Source organism: Myzus persicae, unplaced genomic scaffold, assembly GCF_001856785.1.
Source record: "Myzus persicae strain clone G006 unplaced genomic scaffold, MPER_G0061.0, whole genome shotgun sequence".
Classification (NCBI taxonomy): Eukaryota; Metazoa; Arthropoda; class Insecta; order Hemiptera; family Aphididae; genus Myzus; species Myzus persicae.
This window is the reverse complement of record NW_019104366.1, coordinates 534,836-548,788: the sequence shown is the minus strand read 5'-3', so window position 1 is coordinate 548,788 and position 13,953 is coordinate 534,836. Positions and strand designations below refer to the sequence as shown.

The 13,953-nt window shown below is 29.2% G+C and overlaps 1 pseudogene; it reads right to left on the bottom strand.

Annotated features, from left to right (window-relative positions):
- Positions 1-8,459: 8,459 nt before the first annotated feature.
- Positions 8,460-13,658, bottom strand: LOC111041559 (annotated as a pseudogene).
- Positions 13,659-13,953: the final 295 nt, after the last annotated feature.

Below are 13,953 nucleotides of genomic sequence, written 5' to 3'. Positions count from 1 at the left end.
GTGTGGTTGTGATGCGGCGTGTGCGTGCGTGCGTAGTCGTATGTGCGTCTGTGTGTTGTGTGTGTGTGTGTGTGTGTGTGTGTGCACGCCGCGCGTCCTACTTGTTACGATCATCGATTTTAACGCGACGGCGCAGCGGCGCATCTGGACGGCAAGTCGCAAGCGGGCAGATGCCGCTCGAAACGCGGCTGTTGCTTCGTGGGTTCGGAAAATAAAATCGTCCCCCTTTCGTATTTGGCAATGTAAAGAATAATATACGCAAATAGTGTGCACTGCAAAAGAGTAAAATACTAAAATATATTGAGTTACCTACTGCTACCGATGTACCTATCATGTCATTGTGATATTGTATCATGTGTGTTCATATTACAAAACAGTCAATAACCTGCTATAATAAAATATGATATGTCTATGGTCTACCTATTATACCTACTACTGACCTACTTATTATTGACGAGTGTACGGTACACCGACGTCGCGTAAAAAAATACTCATTGCAGTTATGTGAACTGTAAATAATTCGTATAGGCCGAGTGCGTTATGTTATTATTTATAAAAACCGTCCTCTAGGATCGTTTGACCTCTGAAAGAGAAGTGTAAAGATTTTTATTTTGGAGGGGAGGGTTTTGTGGCGGAGTACTTACCCTCCGTCGTTATTCACGCCACCGCCCAGAAACACCTGTATTTTGCGGTGATTTCTAGTGAGCAGTCGAACAGTGGTACTTGAACAACGGAGTGTCTTGTTAATTGGACCTTGACATTTTAATTATTGACTGTTGCTAATTTATAAATTACCAATATATTTAACGATTTTATTTTTTAGACACAGTGGTCTGTGACTACACTGCGGTACTCGGCCACTCAATACAATTTATCATTTTAAAATTATAGATACTATTTACATTTGTAACTTTTCCAATATGAATGTCTTGATATTGTGAATAACAAATAAGGCACAAGTACTTAGCCACTTAGAGCCTATTAATAATTTAATACCTACCCTTGGTGGCATAATTGTATAATTTTTAAAATTAAAAATGATTATGTAGCTTAATATTATAGATATCGAGCTTAAAAGAATCACCGCTGAGTGACTCCCAGGAGTAAACACTGTACCATAAAAAGAAATTATTTAAAAAATGTGTACTTACCTACTTAAAAAATATATATATATACTAATATACTATAGCAATCTATTACTATGAAAAAATGATCTGTTAGGAGAACTGAAATTCAGTAGTGACAACTAAGCTTACCGATTGGCTCAGAGACAACAATGTCTTAAGTTATAGTAAAAAATGTATTTTTGTAAAAAATTAATTATTATTTATTGTCATGGCCACAAATTAGTTCGTTTCAAATACAAAACTTAATTAAGATTTGCTAACAAAATTCATATTTAAAAATTAAGGATTACAAATTAATTTGTAGGTGTGCAGGATTATATGTTATAGCCTTATAAGTTATAGGTGTCAGAGAACAATAAATTAGTAAAATTTGTTCGATATTAGTTACTATGACAATTGACAATAGATATTCTAGGTGGTCTACAACTACAAGTTATTTTGTTACCAATACAGAACCCTTTTGTAGTAAGTGCCTTAGTACCTATACACACTCAATAATTAATACAACAGTCAAAAATGCAATTTAGTTAACATTGTTGTTTCGATCTGTTATCTCTACAAACAAACAATAGAAGGTGTACAAATTGTATTTCTGTTATAATTTTTGCAATATTCTGGTTATCGTTATGCCTACAATTTCTCACCTAACTGAACATTACTGTTAATTATTTTATCATATTTTTTTCAGTGATAGTCTTAATTAATATAAAGAAGACATTTTTTAAGTTCTTAATACTCTTCTGAGACGGTTAGACGTATTCATTTATCGTAATTATTAAAAACCTTGGAAATCTGTCTGTTGTCCTACTTATAGTAGATTTTGAGTGTCCCTCGTCATTGAGATTGAGTATATAGATCACTGTAATGGAAGTGTTAAACTTGGATCAATTTATGTCATTGTGTACGAAAACCGATTTTGAATGGATACTTGGTTGTTTAACATTTAACTCCTTCCAAATTTGAATATAAAACAACTATTATAAACTTTTTTGGTTACAGAATCATAGGTGCAAATAGTGAAGGGCTTAAGCTCCCTTAAACTTTGTATTGACCCCCCCCTCCAAAAAAAAAAAAAATACTTATGTCATACATATACCAAATTATGGTATATGATTATATGAAACAAATTTTATATATATTTTAGCTCATACACATTGAAGAATAATGCAAATATTGAAGTATTTTATTTTATTTAAAATTAGTAAAATATATTTTATACCGTGATTACTCGGGTTACTGGTTAGTGGTTAATGTTTAAAGATCATATTGGAAAATAAATGTATTTTTTCCCTATCCAGGATGCAATTATTATTAATATGAAAAAAAGATTTTCAGTTGAAAGTTTTCAGATTGCTACATCTATTGACAATTTAATGAAAATGGATTTTGAAGGAAGCTCATTTTTAATTGACCATTATAAGGTTCAAAATATTTCGAATTTAGTATTTATAATTATTGACTATTACTTTATTTAGGATGTTTTAAAAATAAATACTGAAGATTTAAAGAGTGAAATAACTGTATTTAAAAATATTGTAAATGGAAAAACAGAATATGAATATTATAAGGAACACAACAAGTTTTTCCAAATCTATTTAAACTCGTTCAAGTAGCAATCACATTACCAGTCAGTTCATCCACTTGTGAGAGATCATTTTCGGCAATGCGAAGGATCAATATACGTATTTAAGGTATACTGTGTCTCAAAACCGATTCAATGAATTAGGTATACTTAATATAAAAAAAGATATTATTGTTGTAAATGTTGATGTTATTTTAAACAAATTTTCTAAAACAGGAAGAAGAATCAATCTAATGTAATTTACTTTTTAATAATTTGTTGTGATTAAAATACATATATATTTAAGTATTGTAAATTGATTATGTTGATTGGTACATTTAATATGAGCGTAGCGAGGAAAATTTTTTTGTAATATAAATGTCGATAAAGTGTTCAATATAAATCTGAGTTTCAGCCCCCCCAAATCGCATACACTATTTGCGCCTATGTACAGAATAATTTACTTACGTAGTTACGTGGAACCTCGTTTCAAATTTTCAATCCTTAATTATAAAAGTTGAATTTATACATTTATAAATTTTTAACTACAAATTAATTTTAAATTTGATAAAAATTATCGAAATTTGAACTTTAAATGCCTGTAAAAAAAAAAGGGCCTACTTATGAATTTTAAATATCTTTTAACGGCTATTGTAATGATATACATCGAAAATCTTGTAGGTATTCAATTTTCAAGCTTTTTGACTCAATGAATAAAATTTTATTGACATTTACAGTAAAAAAAGCCAATAAAATTGAAAACTGAAAATGTAGTCAACAGCTCAAAACAATAATAAATATTTTGAAACTGTTTTCAAGTATAGAAAACGATTAAACCAACATTTTATGCAATTTTCAAGTATCTACGGTTATTCGTTTTTGAATTACAATAAAATAAGAAAATTGTTCCACGAAAAATAGAGAAGAATATGTAGTAAAAATTTGAACTTAAAACTCACATAAAAATTGAATTTGACTTTCCTGTAGACTTTGATTCTATACCTATAGAAAACTCATGAGAAATCTTAAATTCAATTTTCAAATCTTAGATATTAAAAGAACATTTTGCAAATTTTCGTGATTTTTACATGTTTTGTCAATGTTTGAAATTTAGACTTCATAAAAGTACAGACAAAAAACACACCATTGTAAAATCAATACATTCATCGCTCCTCTCAGAATCTTAAAAATTGAGTGAGATATTGATGTAAAAAGATTATTAATTTAATTTGATAAGAATAAGACAGCAAAAGAAGAAATTTAAATATAATTACAAAATTATAATATAAGATAGGTACCTATGTTATAAATATGCAATGTTGATAACTGTAATATTACTTTAATATTATGGGTACCTACATATTTTATCATTCATTTATTCAATCAGTGTAAATGAAAATATATTTTTTTAACTTTCCTACTGGTTATTTACACTAATCAAATCATTCCTTGTTATCTTTAAGTCAATAAAACACACCAACAACTTTTCTGGAGTCTATTAATAATATTAGAAATTATAATTCACCGACATCTCTATCACTAAATACCTACTAATGTTTCATCTCCATCAAACACTAATGAAATTTCTAAATCCTCTATTATTAATTTATACTCATAAATCAATATTTTTTTATATTTTTTTTACAGCATATTTTTTCAGTTGACAAATAAACATAAATTTTTAAATATTTTTCTTAAAAGTAAAATATTAAAAATTAATTACTTTTCTTATAATATATTTGGATAATCATGTTATTTTACGGGTGTAACATTAATAATATTACGTTTGACTTTGTTTTTTAGATATTAAAATGTATAAAGAAAATTGTACTTATGTTTGTTTTATTAATTAAAAATTAAAAATATATTATCATGTATGAACGAGCTCATCATAATGTAATAGCTATAGACTATAGTCTCTCAATCGCTGGAATACATCGTCACATAGTATCCTCGGTCCTAAGTCCTAACTACTTATATCATTTGTGATTACTTATTCATCATTACATTCAATAATTCGTAGAAGGATTGTCAAAACATACGTAAATTAACAACAATTGTTTTCATTCGGTATCAAGTCATTGTAGAGTGTAGTATAAAACTACCCGGTTTGAAGCCATGCTTGAAGTATGCGTGTACCCAAGATCAATGTTTTTTTATTTTTATTTAAACAAGAGGTAATGCATATTCCTTCTCAGAGTTCATGTTGTTGTTTCAAAATTAATAGTCGTAAACGAAATGCTAATAACACGCGTTTGACGAGCGTGTGTCAAATATAAAACGCCATTCGTAAAAAAACACTAGTCGAAATATGTCCTTAATCGGGGAATGGTGATAGCTGTATGTAAAGCATGGAATATATTCACAAGAATTATATTTATGTTTATTTGTTAAAGTTAATAAAAAAGAGCTTACTGATAAACTAGGATAACAAATGTCAAATAACAATGTATAACATTTACTAGTCAATTATAGGTACCTATTATTCAATTCACACATCTACTTCATTATCAATTTCAGATGGATACAACCAACATAACTGTTATAGATAATTAATCATTTTCAAATGTGATGATGAATAGGAATTATGTTCAAATGTAAATTATTGTTATTTATTATGATCGTGAGAGACAAGCGTATTATTTAAGGAGTAATATTTAGGCGGTTCATATGACATGTACATTTCAATGGCCTATGTTTATGTCTTATGTGTGAGTAGTAAATGATCAGTAGTGTGTTTCTGAGAATCGCTGTTAGGCCGCGTCGGACTATCTCCAACGGATGCAATTATTCTAGGAAGCTCATGCCCATGTTAATACATCGCAAAAAATGAAATATATTCTTGTTTAAACTTTAAATAACTATAAAAACTACTAAAAGCGGTACTAAATTAAACATACTTCCTGAAAAAGGAATTTCGAAAAATTGGTTGAATTTATAAGCTTATAAGAAACTTATAAGCTTCTAGACTATGCTCTTTAGGATAATAGAATTCGCTTTTTTAATTTAAAATCAGATATGGCCAAAATAAAAACAAACGTAATAAGGTAACTTAAAATTGAAAATTGACTAATTATTTGACTTAATAAATTATAATCATTAACTATTTATAGAATAGATTTTTTTTTTAAACAATCATTATTAATTTTATTCATGTACCATAATATTACGAATATTTTGATGGAATATCAAAAAAAAAAAAAATTAATAAGTATCATCATTTTATTTTTATAATAAATTATAATTTTAATATTACCTATTTATTTAAATAAGATTTAGAAGCACTTGGAATTACATAGTCTGTCTGCTTTTCTACATTTGGTTTGTAAATAGGCAGCACGATAAGTAACAAAAATAAGTTTATACACAGTGTTTCAAAAAATTCATAGTTTATTGTATTATGATACAAGAATAAAATTAATAATGATTGTTTGAAAAAAAAAATCAATACTATAAATAGGTAATAATAATAAAAAAAATAATATTAGTTTGTTAAAAATAAATTTGTGGTTTACATTGCCCGTAACATATACATAAATACAATGGTGGGCTAGGTAATGAAAATAATTAACTTAAGTTAAGTTAAGAGAACACACAATCAATAAGACAATAAGGAAGAAATATTAACTCTCTTTAAAAGAGAGTTAAGCTACTTTTTTAAATTAGTATACGGACTGCAGATTTAAAAAAAAAGTTGCTACATTCTTCCTGATTTACAAAATTAAGAAAATAATATTGACTTTATTGTAATGTAGTGTATATACCTATTTTACTTTACATGATTGTTAACTATACTTGTAATATACATTTAAATTAATAATTTAACAAATATTAAATAGGTGAGGAATACGAATACCTCTAGTAAAAAACTTGTCATTATGATTTAAGAGTTACGAATATTTAATTTCCTGTGGCTAGAGTTGGATGGGACCTTATACAATAATCTAAATAACAATGCTGAATAGCTTTATTTATTATTTATATTTTTATCTAAGAGGTTACTATCTTAAAATAATATTCATAAAGTATGATAGCATTATTTTAGAACAATAGTCGATTATATCGCAATCCTAACAGTTTTGTAATACATAGTGTGCCAAATAGAAAACTTTTATAGAGAAAGCTCAAAAATCTACAATTTGTTGTGTATAAATCGATAGTCATTTGAAAATTTATAATTCTGTATATTTACTATGTGCATAAAGAAGTATTTTATTAAATGTTCACACAAATTAATAAAATAATATATCTATAAATTACATATAAAATAGTTCAATAATAGTTGGAAAACAAAACCAAATAAACCACTATAGTATGTTTTTAGTACAAATTCAGTGTCACTTCTGTTTAAACACACATTTTTGAACATTGCTGGTATACACTTAAGCTTAATATATTTTACTAGGGAAAGCTTGTGAAATAAAAAATTTACAATGTATGACACGTGTAACTAAAATAGTTATTAGCAAAAAAGATTTGGTTGGGGGTATATAGTAATTTAAGAGAAAAGCACACTTTTTGTTTCCTCTCTCAGTCCAACACGGACAATTTGGATTTTGTTGAAGAACCAATTAAAAATGTTGTTCACTTGAATATTAAATTGAATTAGTCTTCTACCAAACTTTAAAGTTGACGGTAAGAATATCATCTAGGGAAACTCTTATGTTTTTGTTTTTGTTTTATTTTTATCTTTTAACAGGTTAAAATCATATTTAACACAGAAATAACTTATTTTAAAATTAGAGTATCTATAAAATATTTTTACACTTATGTTTGTTATACACTTAAATAATAAAACTAGCATAAGATTGGTTTTGCCAAATGCAAAATTTCCTACACAATGGGTGGGCCAAAGAGATACAACAGAGTATGCTGATATCCATTTAATGAAATTACAATGAAAATAACATACATATATAATACAATTACAATTCATAATTTCATTTCATTTCAACATAATTTTATTTAATTATGCAAACATATTTTTAATAGGTCAATCAAATTTAAACCTAAGAACAATAATTTGTGTAGTAAAATTCAACTATAGTAAAATAACAAAAATACAAGCAGCGTTCCTGTTGCTTACTTATCATTAACATTTTTATCTATCTATATGTTAAAGTAAATACAAATATTAAAATTGGATTATTCAAATCACCCCATATAACATATAAAATAATTAATAAATATTATACATAATCAAATTTGATACTCAAAATCTTAAATTTTTGATACTGAGTACTGAATTGAATATAACACAATCAACTACAAGCTAAAATAAAAAAATTAAATCACACAAAAATAAATTATTGAATATTAATAGTATTTTATATCTTTACCTCTCACTATGTTAAATATTTAAAAAAAATAATAATATATTGATTACAAATAAATATATTTACATTAACTCAACTAGTTGAAGAACGAATTTAATAAATTTCTAATGACGTTTACAAAAATTAAAGACAATAAATAACAAGGCACACCAAGAACATATAAAATCACTCATGCCTCCAACATTTATTTATCAAATGAGATTAATCTTTAATGTTAAGTGTATATAAATTTAAATACAGAAATAGAAAAAACTGAACTTACACTAATATACAGAGCATTTAGGTGAATGGTGAAATTTGGTGTAACTACATTGTATGCTTGGTTGTCATTTGTTCATACCATAGTGACAGCGAGAACAACTGTAATGCTCTGTTTATTAGTATAAGGTCTATAATCACAAGGCACTTAAAAATACTGATATAAAACTAAAACAATTAATACAGTCTTGTTCTTTATTTAGAGATCAAACACCTAATTTTGTATTTATAAAAAAGACCTAATTTTGAGCATTAAAAATAATTGTAATAAATTAGTAATTAGAATCACAGCCTAGACATGAAATATAACATTATGCATTACATATTCATCAATCCGAGGACATATACAATTCTGAAAGTATACCAATATATAATTTTATATATAAGATAATACATATACATTTTTATGAGTATAAATTAAGGTAAAAATAAGTTTGATAGGACAATTCTAATTTAAGTTTAAATCATACATTATTAATTGACATAAAGTGATTCACTTCTTTAATTAATAAATCAGATATGTTATACATTTGGATTAAAAAGCATTTTAACCTGAAGTAGGTACATGATTATAATAATAACCATTTAGTTTATTGATATTTTTAACTTCACTTTTTAAGATCACTAATTTTTAAGTTAATGTCAAATTCTAAGGGTACTGGAGTAAGCAGTATTTTAAGTGTATAAATGTAGCCAAGAATTAATATGACGGAATTTTTAAAACTGTAAGATAATTCATTCAGGAATTGTATCGCTCGTTTGGTTTATTTAATTGGTGCACTTCCTTAAGCATAAGTCCATGAATATTATGGTCACTAATTTCAAATCACTCAAATAATATGGGTGCATTAACAAAAGTGCAGAATAAAAAAATTATAAAATAATTTGATTTTAATTTAAATGTTAATAATGCATAAGACATAAGGCATCTTTTACATTTATATTATACTGAATATATTATTGAGAATGTACTACATGATCCTTTGGTTAAGGGAAAATAAAATTTAATAATAATAAAAACATGATTTTGATTCAGGTTTATTTTAATTTGCACTATCATATTTAAATAAGGCTTTTTAGGTTTAATGCTCTTAATATTAATCAATTAGTTATTTACACTTAAATACTAAAATCCAAAACTAATTAGCCTAAGAGAATTTTAAGCTACATAATAAAATTAGTAGCGTTAAAAACGTAGAGGTGCTGCTAACATACGAGTAGGATCTTCTGGATGGCAACCAACATCAATTCCTTTGATCCACAGACCATATTTGTCTGGTTGTATTCGCTTTATAAAGGTTGCCATATTGATTTTCACATTGTCCGTCCGACAACGACACAGTGACGCCCTTTTACCATATTCTACTCATCGTGGCGAGGCAAAGTTTGTGGACTCAGCCATATTAAACCCATGATTAAAACCAGCGTGGTATCCAAATGGAAAAGTAATTATAAATTCTCCTTGCTTTTGTGTTTTCTAAAACAAATACGTAGAAATAAATAGAATATTTTAACAAAATCTCATATTAACAATATTTTACTTTGTTGTATGGAATAGAATATTTAGATAATATTTGAGGAGATATAAGAGAAATTTAATGTCTGAAAAATGATTTTGCAAATTGAAAAATCTCCAGGGAAAAAACCACTAGCTAATCTTTCAAAGCGTCGCCCATGTTCTGGTGGTATTGCATACCTAAAAATAATTAACGTATGCAACAAAATCACATATAATAAAATAAAAAAAAAAGCTACCATGATTTTGGACTTCCTTCATGAATGTAGTTTATACTATATAAATCCATGTCTTCTGTGTGCCAAGTAAATGATGTTTTCCACATACCAAAATAGAGATAAGCAGTATTAACTCCATCAATTCTTATTCCATAATCCAGGTTCACAAAGTCCAAAATTGTACCCAGTTTGTTAATATTCCATACCTAAATTTAAAAAAAATATGTAGTTTTCAACATTAGATAGTTGATATACATTAAAAAAAAATTCCTATGTATGGAACACTTACTTTTACATCCTTATCTGTAATGGATCCTGATACATCTGCACCATATATTGGACATTTGTAAATTATATTTTTCCAATATTTTCTTTCGAGATCAGAATAATCAAAATGAGATGGTGTAATATATTCTCGAGACTCAGCAATTGTTTTATATTCCGCAACTGTCATGGGTTTCTTTTCTATGTTAAATTGTTGATATATTCCTTGTTTACCTCGTACATCCTAAAATAATATAATTAAGAAAATTGATTTTTCGATACCTTGAAGACCTCCAGTCTCAATTCACATGTTATTTTGATTACCAACTGATGCAGAAAATACAATACCAATAATAGTTGTTTGTTAGCTGAATAAAAAATTAATAATCAAAAAATAGTTGGAATTGATGGGACTATGATTTTAAAAAGAAAAAATAATAGTAGACAACAATACACCATAGTTGATATTTTGAGATATTTGATAGAAAACTTATAAGACATTTCTTTTACAAGTAAATATAAATTGTAATTGAGTAGATATAGTGGTAGTTGAAATAACAGAATTGTATAAAAAACAGTTTAAATTTGAAAAAAGCTAAGTATTTAAATTAATTACTTGGCAGATGGGAGCAGGAATAATCATATTCATAATATCTTCACTATAATAACTAGTTTTCCTTGGAATCCATTCTGGAGGTGGAATAACCTAAAGAAAAATGTTATTAAAACATAAAATTTGAAAATTTACAAAAATAAACAGTGCAACTATGTATAATACATTTGTAAGATTACATACTTTTGCAATTCCTGCTTTATGCGCTCCCCGAGACTCCATGTATTCAATATAACTGCTAAAATTTTGAAACTCGGCCCACGTTGGCCTAAAGACCATGATATTTGATTTTGTTTGACTCATTATTATTCCTTAAATAATATAATACACAACGACATAAAATATTGGAACTGAAATCTATTTTAATGATGAATACAAATTCATTGTATTGACGGCTTCATCATAAGAGTATAAGAGTTACTACTAACTCGAATTTCAGAAAAAAAAACTTCACCAAGACTTAGAAATGTCTAACTTTTATCAATTACCTAACAAAATTATATTACTTTAGATTTAATACTGACTTAAACTCTTACATTAACCGATTAATTAAACAACAACTATTCTATATCTCACTTCTCGGTAGAAGATTCAAAAGAATAAATACATGATAATGCCTAAAAAGTACCAGGTCAGGTGGCACTGCTGAGTGCCTGCCTAGTGTCATGAACCATTTATATCAAAATTACTCAATATAAATATTATTTATTGTACTGTATTGATAAAACAAAAAGAGTAAAAACCAACAGAAATGCACAAATTGGAAAAGTTGAGTACCTATAGTCTGTCTCACGAGAGAAAGATACAATTTTCAGCATGCAGACCGAGCTTCGAGTACATGCATACACATATATAAACAGGCATGTGTTTACTCACTAATCGCGGTGCTAGCGGCTGCTCATGTGTACCAGGTAGTGGTGATGACAAAGTGATGGAAGGTATGGGGGGGGGGGGTTGAGCAATAATGACCGGACTTCGTAGAGACATGGTACCTTTCTCTCCTGAGACCAAAATGTAGGAAACCGTTTTGAAATTGGTTTAAAATATAAGGGCATTTGGATTTTGGATTATAGCAGTAATTGGCCACAAGAATCACAAGTACTCGAAGAAAAATGGGGACTAAAATTGACCCCTAATACCTGTAAATACAGCTATTAAAATTATATATAAGCCTAGGTACCTTTTAAAATAATAGACGTGATAGAAAAATCGAATAACTATTTCTTTAATATTAGTAAGAAATTCAGAAATCAGATCACAAAGAAAATCGCACGTCGAGGGGTTTGGACCAACCAAGCAAATACATTCCAGTATTATTAACGATACTCGTTACGGGTGGCCCGAGAAACGCTGTTAGAAAAACCACAAGAACGATCCAACAAAGAAACGCGTAAACAACAGGCCACTGCCATGTTCAAGACGGTACTCTCAGTTGTAACAGTTGTTTACAAGAATGGTGCGCTCGCGTTGGTGCATTACCTTAAAGCCGTGACGGTGGCTCACAGAAACTGGCTTCTTTGGAATAAAAGATAATGGACGTAGGCGGCTTTGATTTCTAAACTTCAAAAGCGCATTCTCTGACGAGACTGATGATCGACCAGTCGATGCCTAGTGAGTATCATCTGGAGTTCGACGGACGACGGCATGTAAACAAACACTACATATGTGGTATTTGGTTTTAACTATCAACGAAGTATGGCGACGGAGATCTGAAACGTGCGCACTCTACGGCCGACGCGAAACCAGCCAGTGGCCGTCAAGGAGACAACACACCGGGGCACTGAGTACCGACTGCAGGCTGCAGCGGTCTGCGGGGCGCCGGAGATTACAAAGACCCACTGCTGTTATCGCATATACACGCACCGGGTCGTTCATCGGCACGTCCTGCCGTCCGGCCCATGATAGAAATGATTTCTATCATGGTCCAGCCAGTTGGCTCGAACGGCAAGTACGCCGTTCTGAGAACGCTGTCCAGCGCGCACACCACGACGCCGACCGAGACCGAATGTAATGTGACAATGGGGAAGAGGGAGCGCGGCGACAGCAATAATGAATTATTGACTGATACTAGAGAGGGTCCATATTATCAGTGCTATAGAATAGATAATATAGGATTGGTTGTGCTAGTTCGCGGTTAATAAATAACTATTAACCGCGGTGCTTGTTATCCTAGTATATTCTCTACAGGCCGCGAGATACGAGTCACCCACTCGCATAATTAATCATGATGTTTCTACCATATCAAGATGGGTTGCGCTTTTTGGTTACCGAGTTACTCCGATGCTCTACAAAAATATATATAATGTACCAAAAGGGCTGCATCACTGCTACATGTCAACACGAGACTATCAATAGATTATTATGTATTTGGTGTTTGGGCAATTGGGCCGGTCGGCGGTCAATGAGTAAAAGGTCCATGCTCGTAGCGACCCGGCAGCGGGCTGAATATCTGATAAACGGCCGCCGCGGGTCCATCACCGTATCAAGCCGTACTCCCTCCCTTCACCCGACACAGCCACCACAGATATTTTTTATAGTTGGATAATTATTTTTTTAATAAAATTAAATTTGTCCTTAACTCCTATAGCTCCGCTCCCGATTATAATGTTTATGGATATCTGATATTTATACGGATGGAGTCTCTGGTGTCCATGTTGAATGTCGATAGTTAGAATATGCTCGGATACATGATCCAAACGATATTGTTGGGAACAACGGGTACTGTGATCTTCCGTCATCCACGATAACACCACAGTACCACACTCGCCTATTATCATTATTATAATGGTGATTACTGATTATAATTATTATTCGTTTAGCTATTTATTATTGAAGTATAATAAATAATAATTTGTTTACATATCATTAAAAAACACTTGACGTACTATTTAAATATTTAAATTAACTATTAAACAACGGCAGATTAAAAAGAGATAATAATATTAATAACATTATTGTTAGTATTTGTATCTACACTTGTAAGTATTATTTTTTTTTTGCGTATTTAGGAAGAAATATTGTTATTTCTGGATAACCAAATTATTTATTATTATGCTGAAA